Source organism: Oreochromis niloticus, unplaced genomic scaffold (assembly GCF_001858045.2).
Source record: "Oreochromis niloticus isolate F11D_XX unplaced genomic scaffold, O_niloticus_UMD_NMBU tig00000098_pilon, whole genome shotgun sequence".
Lineage (NCBI taxonomy): Eukaryota > Metazoa > Chordata > Actinopteri > Cichliformes > Cichlidae > Oreochromis > Oreochromis niloticus.
The window spans coordinates 16,472-26,968 of record NW_020327053.1 but is presented as its reverse complement, the minus strand read 5'-3'; the positions used below and the strand labels follow the sequence as shown (position 1 = coordinate 26,968).

General features: G+C 37.9%; 1 long non-coding RNA gene across 1 annotated transcript; it reads right to left on the bottom strand.

Annotated features, from left to right (window-relative positions):
• Positions 1 to 3,282: 3,282 nt before the first annotated feature.
• On the bottom strand, positions 3,283 to 5,262 carry LOC109200682 (uncharacterized). Its single transcript, XR_002060836.2, has 3 exons — positions 5,200 to 5,262; positions 4,623 to 4,773; positions 3,283 to 4,516 (listed from the first exon to the last, which is right to left on the bottom strand). It is a non-coding gene; the product is annotated as an uncharacterized LOC109200682 (long non-coding RNA).
• Between the last annotated feature and the right edge of the window lie 5,235 nt (positions 5,263 to 10,497).

Genomic DNA, 10,497 nt, shown 5'->3' with positions numbered 1-10,497 from the left:
ACTTTTAAATCCCTGTAGAACCGGAACCGCGTAAGCTAGCGCAATAATTTTTTTTGCATATGAAACCGGAGGAGTTGATAAGATAAGATAAGATAAGATAACCTTTATTAGTCCCACAGGTGGGAAATTTGTTTTGTTACAGCAAAGTGCAAAGTTATGTAGCAGAAATTAGAAAACACTGGAAAGCAATAAAATACAATAAAATAAAATAAAATAAAATACCATATACAATAGAATAAAATAGAATAGAATAATATATACAATAGAATAAAATGGAAATACAAATACTATATACAACTGAGTAGGAAAATACAAATATACAACTTCGTCAGAAGAAGAATTGCACATATAGCAGTCTTATTGCATATGTGTGGGTTTGTGTGTTTGATCAGCTGCAAAAGTCTTTATTGTGGAGTCTGACAGCAGTGGGGAGGAAAGACCTGCGAAATCTCTCCGTCCCACACCGTGGGTGCCGCAGTCTCCCACTGAAGGAGCTGCTCAGTGCTGTCACAGTCTCATGCATGGGGTGGGAGATGTTGTCCAACAGGGATGACAGCTTCGCCGCCATTCTCCTGTCACTCACCACCTCCACTGGGTCCAGAGGGCATCCTAGAACAGAGCTGGCCCTTCGGATCAGCCTGTTCAGTCTCTTCCTGTCCCCAGCAGAGATGCTGCCGCCCCAGCAGACCACACCATAGAACAGAGGTTCCCAAAGTGTGGGGCCCGCCCCCTAGGGGGGCACAGAGCCATTGCAGGGGGGGTGCAGTATGAAAAGAAAAAAAAAAAACAGGTCTTCAGGAGTGGGCCCTCCACTCTAAACGACCTGAGTCTCCGCAGCAGGTACAGCCTGTCTGCCCTTTCCTGCAGAGGGCGTCTGAGTTATGAGTCCAGTCCAGTTTGTTGTTCAGATGAACACCAAGGTACCTGTAGCTGTCCACAGCCTCGATGTCCATACCTTGGATGTTCAGTGGTTGCAGTGGAGGATGCTTATGCCATCAGCTTGTCCTAGGTCACGGTTTCCTTCCACATATAGCTTTGCAAAAATTGCATAAAAAGCGCTTGCAGGAACAAAAACATAATATTCCAGAAACACGCTTTGCCGATCCGATCAGCTGTTTGTAACACTTCCCACATTGAAACAGATGTCAGCACGAACGATCGCATGTCCGCCATTTCCTGCCCGAAACCGGAAGTGACGTCATTTTCACAGAAAATGTAGTTTTTTACTTGTAGGCCTTGAAAGCCTATACTGGTGTTTTTATAAGTCATATTTGACTTGCTTTCTTTTCTGAATAGTTTCTGGGATGCTTAGAACTCGAATTGCACTGCTGGAAATAGTTTATTTTTATGCACATGCTGTTTTCTTTGCAAATTTGCATCATAGGATTGATTTTCGTTTTTCCTGCAGTATATAAAAATTGGTGTATCTCAAAAATAAAACTATGAAGACACTCAAAATAAATTTCCTGTTGTTGTAAACTATTTTTTCCAACTTTTTTGTATTTAAAGTTTTGAGAGATAAACCTCTTAAATTTCTCCAAGTAGAAATATATGTAAAAAAACCAAAAACGATTTTCAATTTTTTTATAGTTTAATTGCAAAAAAGTGCAATAATGTAGTTACTATGGACTTAATGCATACATATTACTAGAAAAATTTGCATTTCCTGCGAAAATGCAGTGTGGATGCTGTAAAGCTGAAGCTGTCTGCTGAAAACAGCTGAAGAAGCTGAAATAAGTATTTGAAAAGTAGTTGAACTTTTAATCAATTTGCAGAAGCATAACAACTTAGCAAAAATTAAAAAACTTAGCTGAAATGCAACTTGGCCGAAATATTGTAACTTACTAAGAAATAGTATAATATAGCAGAAGTATTGTAATTCAGCTGAAATGTTAACATTTAGCACAAACATAACAATTTGGAAGAAATGGTTTAACAGTATAACTTGGTATACAATACTATAACATTGTAGCAGAAATACTATAATTTAGCAGAAAAGTAACAACTTTGGAAAACAGTGTGACTCAGCAGAAATATAATAATATAATAAGCACAAATACTATATCATAGCAAAAAATATATCTAGTTAAAAATGTCATATCTTAGTGAACATTTATGACAGTTATGACACAAAACTGAAAAAAATAAATAAATAAACAGAACAAGATGAAGTTACCTCAAAACTACTTGTGAAAAATTGGCAGAAAAACCATGTCAACACATTTATTTTCTTAAAAAAAAAATCATCATGAAATTGGTGCACCTTACTCAATGCAATTGGGATATGCATTTCTCCTGAGATGATTGGAACCATGATTCCAAGTGTATTTTCAGTGTTCTGACACCCATGTCTGAATACTGGGATAAAATGTTTTCATCAGTACAAATCCCACACTACCCTGAATCGAATGATAAGATTTATTACCACACACTATTCACTTAGAAGATTTCACGTCTAATGATACATGTGGAGAGAACAATTAGAAGCATCAAGGCGATCAAAATATTTGACACCATTATCCCTCTGAACGGTGCTGGCAGTGCACACGTCTGCTTCCTAAGTATTATCAAAACAAACCCCTGGTTAAAACTTTGGCTAAAGATTTCACTGTCAGTGAAGTTGCACAGTTCACTTTGCATTTAGAATAGAATAGAATAGAATTCAACTTTATTGTCATTGCACATGTCACAGGTACAGGGCAACGAAATGCAGTTTGCATCCATCCAGAAAGTGCTTTAGTCGTGATATAGATATATTACAATATAAATTAGCAATAGATGTGTAAGTATATTACAGAAATGGGTCTATTATGGTATGTTATAATGTACACGGTATGAAGTATGTTATGAATATTCTATAACTAAGTATGTACAGGCTGTAGTGAGTACAAGCTATGTACAGGCTATGAACAGGATATAAATATGAAATAAAAACTATACAGAAATCTGAGATATACAGTTATACAGAATGTGAACTATGTAAGTTATAAACAGTTGTGGGATTAAAAATTATCGTATGTACAGAATGATTATCTACACAGAACTATACAGTAGTGGTAAAGTGCTAGTGGTTGTGTGTATGTTCAGTCCATGAGTTTAATGTATGTTCAGTCCATGAGTTTAACGTGGGTCAGATGTCAGGAGGCAGAGTTCAGGAGTCTGACAGCTGTGGGGAAGAAGCTGTTCCGGTACCTGGTGGTCTTAGTCCGGAGGCTCCTGTAGCGCCTCCCAGAGGGCAGGAGGGTGAAGAGTCTATGTGATGGGTGACTGGGGTCTCTGATGATTTTCCCAGCCCTTTTCAGACACTTTTCAGATTGCTCATCTGGTAGATAGGGCACCTCATATACTAAAGCTACGAGATCCTCTGCAGCAGCTGTAGTCTTGTATTTATTCCACTGATTGAATTCAACAAAATGTTTTAAAAAGCTGCACCGCTCAGACCAGTGCTTGTAACTGCACTATTTTTTATAGTAAATAGTTTTATATTGGTTCAGGTAGATTATATATGATGTAAATGATTAGAGCTCTAATTATTGATAACAAACAACAATTTTTAACAAGTAAATGTAAAAAATGGTTTTAATGAAATTCAGATTTTAGTGATTGTAGCCCCTCAAATGTAAATATTGGAACTATGCTTTGGCTATTTTAGTAATGTTTACATAATCACATTTATGAATTGCACTGATTTACACTTGGATATATGTTTTTCCTGCCAAGAATAAAGAAAACCTACATTTATTTCAACATATGCACAGCTAATTATGCAACCAAGCACCCTGTTGATTTACCATTAAGATTGCATTAGATGAGAAGAAGAAACTGGAGAGTGCATGTGTGTGGTGTGACCAACATACTGAACATTTAACTTGGCATCTTTAAATCACCTGTACTCTTTTAAGACCACACAATAGAATTCAAATTATTTTTAAGAGAGAAGTGCATCAACGTGTGAACATGAAAGTAACACCAGTCCACGCCCTCTCTCTGATGCTGCTGTTAACTTAGTGTCAACATAGTCGTTACAAATGACTTTTACAGAGAGACAGGGCGCCATTCTTAGTTGAAGGTATCTGAAGTGAACATAATTCCTCACATAAAGACACCTTATCTCAAGCAGTCCAAACGGTGGCTGTGCAGATGGATCAAAGATCAACCCATCTGGTGAGGAACCAAGCCAGGGAGCGTCAGGGTGGACAACGAGGCCATGAGGCCTATAGTTAAAGTTTTTCAATTTGCAGTTTTCTCCAGCGGCGTTAAACTCCATGTCTGTCCCTGTGCTCACGTCTGCAGTCTGTCTCGTTCCTTTGAGGATTCTCTCTGCACAGTTTCACCCCTCATATAACAAACCTCTTAAACATGAAGATGTAATCTTGGCCTGTGGAGCTGATGCCACTCCTGGTCGGCTGCCTGTTCTCCTGTTGCTGTCTCAATCTTATTTGCCATGTCATCTGTGCTTTCAAGGTGGAAGAGTTCATCCTCACTGCAGACATGCACACACTCTGTGGGGTTCAGCCTGTACTCACAGTGTAGAGTAGCAGTGGCAGGTAAAGAGGAGGATCTTGGTAAATGTTTACAGATGTTGTGGCTAATTTGGGCTGCTGGTAAGAAAGCACACTCACCAATGCTGTCTCAACACAGGTTTTCTCATCACTGATGCCCATGGTTGCTGTTAGAGGTCAATCTGTTACATCAAAGTCTTCGCATGATTCTCCAGTGTTTAGCAAGGAGATGTGAAGTGGGTCACCAGCCAAGTCGTTGTGCAGTTTATTTCTGTTAAATGCCTCACATAATAATATGAGGGTAAAATGAGGCACTGTGAAAGTCATCTGTGCAATAATGACGACGACGACGACGACAACAACAACAATAATAACAATAACAATAATAACAACAACAATATGTACACTAAAAAACTACCTCGCACACAATAGTTTTGCACCTGAGCACTTAAAGTTCGAGCACTTTATTCATCACTTAAATCACTTTTAACTGGATTGTCAACGTCTGACAGTTTTTGGTCTGTTTACAAGTTTTACTGTTTATGTTTGTTTGTCTTTACTTTTGTGAATAGCTGCTATAGGATGTATATATAATTATATTAATTATATTTAAACATTGCACTTTCTATTGTGCTTGGAGCATGTTACCTGACTGTTGTACACTAATATTGTATATAACAGCAGCTTACTATCTCACCTGATTCCTCCTTCCATGACTCGATTGAGCCTTGGTCTGGTGATGACCATTTTAATAGCTGGCCCTGGTTCCAACCCCTGAAAAAAAGCAATAACAAATATTTTTAAAAAAATACTTATCAAAAAAGCATATAACATATTATTTATTGCAGGTTAGAAAAGAACATTAAAGGGTCAGGCCTAAATATGAATCTCAGTGCTGTTTGGGTTTGTCCCACTGTTGCTCTGTCTCGCTGTAGGTGTGAAGAGACAACCTGCACCTTCATTTCTGATTGAAAGAGCAAGGCTCACACTGTGCAATTTTGTCAGTCGCGCGATTCAGCTCCTGCTCAAACTGCACGATTGACTCGCAGGGGTTAGAAGTTCGTAGGTCGCGATGCAGGGTCTCACACTATACGACCCGATGCTCTAATGCGACCTGAGTGCTCACACTGTGCGTCCATAAAATGAAGGTTATAACAGAAATTCTGTCACTCGCTCTCCCTCTCTGTCTTTCACTCACACAGACACACACACCACCACCATCAACTTTGCTAAATTGCTAATGAAAAACATTGATCAGGCAGCTGTGATTGAGCAGCAATGTCTATCCAACTATTTTCACGGTTGTTGTGGTCGTGATAATTTTGTGAGGCCACATCGAAAAGGCTCGGATGAGCTTTCCAAAGTTCTACAAGTGCCTCCATCGCTTGTGTCCAGATCACACGCTGCACTGCCGTGCTGCGCCGTCTTTTTCGCTGACATTTGTGTTTGCGCGTGCGCAGTGTGAGAAGCTGCGGTGACACCCTCTCACGACCTCACGACGGTCGCGAGGATTTCAAACAGGTTTGAAATCCTCAGGACCAAGCGATTGATGATCGGGAGCTGGTCGTGAGGTGTCAATCGCTTCTCGTTACCCCACGTACACTACACGATGCACGACGCACGATGAAGGCCAAAATCGGGCCGATCACCAAAACGGTCACACGACTCAAAAATCGGCTCACAATGGGCCAAAAATCACACAGTGTAAGCCCAGCATAAGCCCAGACAACACTGCCAGCTACACACCAACACCGATCAGAAATAAGGACAACAGGGTCCCGAACCTCTGCTCTGTCTGCACTAAAGCACATAGAGAGGCAGTCTTACACACAATGGCTATACAATAATTCAGAGGCAGAGGCCTGTGACATCCACCAGGTACAAAGAGGGCTAGATGATGGCACTGAAAATAAAGCTGGAGTTAGTCAGAGTCATTTATAATTCTGTGAATTCATCTTTTTACAAGTAGACAAACAGCAGCACTGAACTGAATTGAACAACCATGCATGCACTGTTTACCAAGTCTCTCAGAGTATAATTTCTCTGACCTTTCTCAGTGTCCGACAGAGTACCCGAATAGCATACTTTTATTAAAATGTAATTTTAAAAAATAGCACTAGAATACAGGTAACTGATATTCAATTACCCTAAGTTTTAAAAGTTATTTCTGGAAATAAATTTAATTCAAGTGTCAAAATGAAAATAAAACCTTTTTTTCAATGTGGCATTTTGTGTATGATTTATAAGACGACAACATAAAGTTCAACTTAAGTGACGATCAAAGACTGCAGGTCATTAACCAATGTATAAAACTAAAATAAATGTATTTTAGTTACACAGCACAAAAACACGGAAGCAAGACGTGTAATTAGAATTACATATAATAAATATGAATTCATTAGTGCAATTTCTTTAACCATAGAGAGAATGACTAAATCCTTCAGGACAATGTCATATCAGTGCACTGAACTCACTATGTTGTCCATCTAACAGGGCCTCAACATGTTCTCACTGTAATTTCCCCTCATGAATGAATTTATGCTGCACTAATCTGAATGTTCGGAGGGAAATCAAACGCATTTTACTGGCAGTACTCAAGCTGACTTACCTTTGTTTGAATGACGACGTATTCACAACGTGGAGTCTAAAAATAGCCAAATCTTGTAACCAACCATTGGTTAATCGGATGTGCGCCTCCAGCCATTTATAATTGCGAAACTGGTTCGCTGTGTATGCGCTGACTCCACAGGTACGGAAATATATCAGGCTTCGGGGTTTCTGCTCCACTGCCGTTTTTTCATACGGGTCCACATTTCCAATGCACGCTATTTTTTTGCAAGTACCGTCCGACACAATCTGAGTCTATAAAGTTCTTTTTGTTTTGAGCTGCTTTTAAGTACGGTTTGTATCTTCCTTCCAAACGAGTGTGTTTGTTTTGATTCGTGGCCTGATAAAATGGTGGCATGCTCCCACAATGCATTGCGGCGTGACGTCAACTCCAAAGCCCTATAACTGATTTTATAAATCTCAAATTTTACGTTTGAGACTTATAAAATAGTAATGATAATTCCATAATTAAAATTAGACGAGTTAACAAACAAAAAAAAAACCCAAAACAGTGATAACATAAAATCAACACAAGGCAGTCCAATCACGAAACACAATCGTAGTTAGCCAATCAGGGCGGGTGACAACAGATTACATCACAAGTTGTAACTTAAAGACCGGCGGGAACCTTATTTGATCTTTCTAAGATACTTCGAGGGACACAGACAGCTCTTACTGTTCTTAACAACTTCATAAAACGTAAGTATTGAATTTTGAGGGTGTTTTTTTTTTTTACTACCCTTATAATATGTATAATACAATATAGGGCAAGACACAAGATCTAGCCATTTAACTTGCTGTCAATATAAAGACTGTCAAAGTACCAAAATTTAATCTGACTTTTCTTTCTTTTTCCTATGTTACGTTTCTATTGCAGAGGAATTCATTATCGATAAATTCACATTTACTATTGACAGTAATGTATTAGTGGGTGTCATAGTTGATGAACTTATTGTCTCATGGGTATTTAATTGAAAAAAGATCTAAATGTATTAATGAAAAATAATTTCAGTCCTAATTTTTTATATGAAATATTAAGATCTTAACGAATTTGACAAATCTTCAAGATCTATAACAGTTTTATAAACTTTAAGATGTTAAGTTTGAGCTGTGAGTCTCTAAATTTGATTAAGGCTGGCACTCTGCCCTGGCAACAACACTTTCTAGCACTTTCTCAATTAAGCTATACAAAACTGAATAACCAATAGGACTTAAGCTAAAAGACTTAAACAAAAACCTAATGGAAACCATATTTTGAATAACTTCATTTCCCACAATGCCTCAGAGCCATTACTCGTCAAAAAAAAATTTTCTGTGCAGTTACAGAGGTTGTGACTGACATGAAAGCGTGCTAGATTACTGTCATTCTATTGGCTCAAATGATTAACAAGGGGGACCAATAGAAAGAGCCAAAGCCACAGGAACTATGCAAGTGCATTACATTCGTGTGTGTGTGTGTGTGTGTGTGTGTGTGTGTGTGTGGAGGGGGGGGGGGGGGGGGGTAATCTCCAACAAACAACAAATATTTTAGGCATTTAAATAAAGTTAAATCATTTCTTGTTCACAAATTTAGAGCCAAAGAAGGTATTCACAAATTATGAATACCCGGCTTTGTCTTAACTAAAACTGTTGTTTCACTGTGTTTCACTTCAGCAGCATCAATCTTTGCAAAGATAATATTCATGTGATGATTCCTTATTTTCTGGAGTGTATTGCCAGCATATTTTCAAAGGACATTATATGCTAGAAAATACAAAAAATAAATGAATAAAAATTTGGTAAGAAAAAACATCTCATTGGTTCTATGAGTATGAGTTCAGTCTTCAGTTACTTTGACCAACTCTCTTTGCTGTAATATTTGCATTAATTCAATGAAATCTTAGAACTGTTAGCTTTATTTTAAAACCAACATTGTATTTAATATCAGAAAAATACTTTTAGACAGGCCTGGGTTTTTGGCCTGTCATTTTTAAGCGGGAACCTCAGAAAGGTATTTTTGAGTTTTGTTTGACATCAGAAAGCAAAGAGACTGCACAAAATCTACAGGTGTTACCATATTATAAAACCCTTGGTTGTAACAGAAATGTATTAATTTCTTAATATTTTTTGTGTTGCCTTTTTTTCAGAATGGCTTTAATGAAGCTTCTAAATACCCGCCCTGACACGCCATATTTCCGGCCACCCCCACTGCACTTCAGAGTGTTAAGATCATGCGACCAGCTGAGGGTCACTAGCTGGGACTTCACAGATGGGACAGCTAAACCCCTGATAACCAAAAAGAACAAAGTGGCAGCCATCACAGATAGCCAGACTGTGACCAAGGTCACGATATTTGAGGAGTTTGCCTCTAAAATCCAGCAGGGGGGGTGTTATATAATGAGAGGGTATGAACTCAGGGGCACAGCCCCACCATACAATATAAATATAACTGCACGAACACAATTTTTAGGGCACCCACCCTAACTGTTATTGAAGATCGTTTCACAGAAGCAGAGCATCTTCTGCATCCTCCTGCTCCACTCACACCTCTGAAGATGAGCTCCACAAATGGCGGGCTCATCACAGTCCAAGGGGAGGTGGTGGAGGTAAGTATTTGTGGTTCCATCAGAATTTACATGGCTTTAGGTTTCCAAATAACCCATTATTGCGTGTATTTTTACAGTTAAAAATAATTTTTGCTGTCAAGCAGAGACTAAATTCGGTTAAGATTGTTAAGCACAATTTTTAAAAAATATTTTCCTAAGACCGTTTCTGGTATTTATGCAGCCAATTTGCATTGTGTCTACATACATTTGTATTGTAAGGGCTAGATTCTAATGAACAGTCTCTACTTGATAATAAAAAACAAACAGAATAATTATTTTATATACCTGTGTATATAAATTTATACAAAGGTCTTCATCTTAATATATACTTTATAATAAAAATAAAAGCAGATACAATGGAAACTGGCAAAATTACCCTGAATTGGGCATAATGGACACCAGCTAGAATTTGTAAACTGGCAAACTTTTCATTTATGTTGCTGTCACTTAAGAATCCAACTAAGTTACAAATCTATTGTTTGTAGAAAGATTTCCTTCAAGCTGTTTCATAATCATGAAAAACATCCTAATAAACTGCTTCTGATAAGTTCAATGAAGAATACTTAATAACAGCAATAATATAATCTAAAAATCTTACTGAAGAAATAAAAACCTACCACATATCAATACACTAACTATTACTGATATTTTATTTCAATTTACTTTTCAGTTTTCTGCAGTAAAGGACGTACTGTCAGGAAAACAGCACGTTCCCTTGCGAAATCTCCAGCTAAAGGAGGTAATGATGCAATTTCAGTTTTATATTGAAATTGGTTAAACTAATGTGACAAATTTGACATTGC